Source organism: Pteropus vampyrus, unplaced genomic scaffold (assembly GCF_000151845.1).
Source record: "Pteropus vampyrus isolate Shadow unplaced genomic scaffold, Pvam_2.0 Scaffold80, whole genome shotgun sequence".
NCBI classification, from domain to species: domain Eukaryota; kingdom Metazoa; phylum Chordata; class Mammalia; order Chiroptera; family Pteropodidae; genus Pteropus; species Pteropus vampyrus.
The window spans coordinates 3,215,814-3,218,371 of NW_011888861.1; the positions used below are offsets into that span (position 1 = coordinate 3,215,814).

At 39.4% G+C, this 2,558-nt stretch overlaps 1 pseudogene; it reads right to left on the reverse strand.

Annotated features, from left to right (window-relative positions):
• Positions 1-1,693: 1,693 nt before the first annotated feature.
• Positions 1,694-1,812, reverse strand: LOC111741601 (annotated as a pseudogene).
• Positions 1,813-2,558: the final 746 nt, after the last annotated feature.

Here is a 2,558-nt window from a genome sequence, read left to right on the forward strand (position 1 = left end):
TTCTTGTTAATTAGTGGCATGACTTGAATGTGATTGAATCCCCTCAACCTCTCTACTGAGTACTATTTTGAAAATTTCATCTTTACATTCAAAGGCTTGGGTCTCACGGGCTCACCAGTGCAGCTTCGTTTTGGGCAGTGCACAAGCCCAGGGGCGGAGTGTTGGATTCCTATTAGCATTTTCCACCAGCGAGGCTGAGTGCTCCTGTGCAGAGGTGCTGAGTGCTTTCCTTTTATGTAAATGTCTGATCCACAACAAGGCTATCCTCTGACTACTTTCATCTTGCTCAGATCTCACAGAGCCCTTTTAAGGTAGGAAGCATTTGGCAGCTCTATCAAAGAAGTTGGCCCCCTTGCATCAGGAAGCTGAAATTCTGATAGAGTCCTGAAATTTCTTGAGACAAATAGTTCATATATTTTCAGTTTGATCACACATTAGTCATGAGTTGTTGCTTTTTTTCCGTTGAATGTGATAAAAGATGAACTAAAACTAGCTTAAGCACAAAGAGGGATTTAATAGGATACTGGGGTTTCTTATATAATCAAAGGAAACCAACAGCCAAACACGAGAGGGCATGGATGCAGCTCCACTTGAGGAAAAAGTGTAATGAGAGACCTAGATAGCACCAGAATCTGGGCTTTGTCTATGCTTTTCTCTACTCGTTGATCTCATTATCACTACAAATTTTGTGTGACTGGTCCAAATGTTACATCTTGTTGCTCCCACAACTAGAACAGGACTGACTCTCTCCTTGTCCAAGGTAAAATAAAATGCCAGGGAAGGGCCGTGATTGGTTCAGCTTGGGCAAAGACATGACTCCTGGCTGCAAGGGCCCTCAGATATTTGGAAAAGTCACTTCCTTTAGATACTTTATCAAATTATATCGAGATCTTTGACTCTAGCTAAGTCATCTCCTCTTTTATGCAATTCAATTTGTGATAATTTTGCTGTGCATATGTCTCTTTTTGAAGAAATTAATGATTTGAATATAATGTTTGTTTCCTTTGACAGAATCTTTCTAGAATAAGTGGAAATATCCATCTGCTATCCCAAGTTCATTAAAATGGGTCGGATTGTATTTAAAATCCTGTGTTGAGTCCTATTGTGTTAAATAAAGAATATTTGGTGTTACAGGTAATCTATAGAATTAATAAGCACTATAATATTGTATCTAGCAAGAAAATCTGTTCTGTTTTAAATATACCTTTCATTGTTAAAGAAACTAAAGTTGAGGTTTGAGGGAGAAAGGTGATAAAAGTAGTTCTAGGCTATGCCGCCATATTTAAAAAGTAAGAGTAAGTATTAGTAGTATGTGTAACCATCCTTCAAAAAGACAAGTGTCAGTTGCAACAGAAAAGGAGACCGGGTTTTACCGTTAGACTCAACTCTGTTGCACTTAATCATTACTTAATAGAGCAAAATTTTTCCTTATCCTATGCATTCACAAGTCTTGCTTCTTTGGGGTAGCTAGCACTTCATTCAGAAATACTTCTTTGCCACCTTAGAAGGACAAAGACAAAGGCTATGAGAGTAAGAAGCAAACCTGGATCTCTTGCTGGGATATAATGCAGAGAGTGGGACTTGAAGGCAGACAGGCTTGGATTCGAATTTAGAATTGGCCACTTACTGAGTGATGCTGAATACAATATTCAACATTTTATTTTTTATTTATGTTTATTTATTTACTTTTTTACACCTATAGTACCTGGTCTTCCTAGGTGGTCTCCCATCCAAGTACTAACCAGGCCCGACCCTGCTTAGCTTCCGAGATCAGATGGGATTGGGCTTGTTCAGGGTAGCATGGCCATAGACTAATATTCAACATTTTAAAGTTTTGATTTTTCTCATTTGTAAAACACAGGGTTGTTTTGATTATGAAAGGAGACTATCTATGTAAAGTGTTTGGAACATGATTACTGGGAAAGAGTCCTACTTGATCCCAACCATACTCTGACCTCGTTCTTTTTTCTGGGTTATCCAAGCCTCTCATCTGGGTTCGCTCCACTCCCCCAGCACAAGAAGGGTAGAAGGGTGTTTAAGAAGAGCCACACCCAATCCATATTTGCTTTACTTCTAGTGGCAACGCTTTCCCTGCAACTTCCCTTCCCTATCTACTGTTTTACATGAACACCAGGACATTTAAGATTGGCTGGTCTCACACAGGGAAGACACTCTTCTGATGTGAAGTGTCCACCTGTTATGTGTTCAGACTTCCTATCATTGTGAGAAGTTTGTCTTGAACAGAATATTATTCTCTTCTAAAAGCTGTGACTTAGTAGATGCTCCTGTTTTCCTTTCTTTTACCTTCCATATTAACTTGTGTGTTCATTCCAATACCCCATGTTCTTTGGAGATCATTTCTTAGAAAGAGGAAGCAATGTTCATGTAAAAGCACCAAAACAGATTGAAGGACACTGCTTTGTGCAGTGAGAGGACTGGCTAATCCTACCCTTGGCTAGCTTAGTCCCTAGAGGGTGACAGAAAAGAGAATCAAGTGGAGAGCAGAAATAGTTCCATGTAAACACTCAGGCACCAATATCCTCATCCAAGAAATTGCT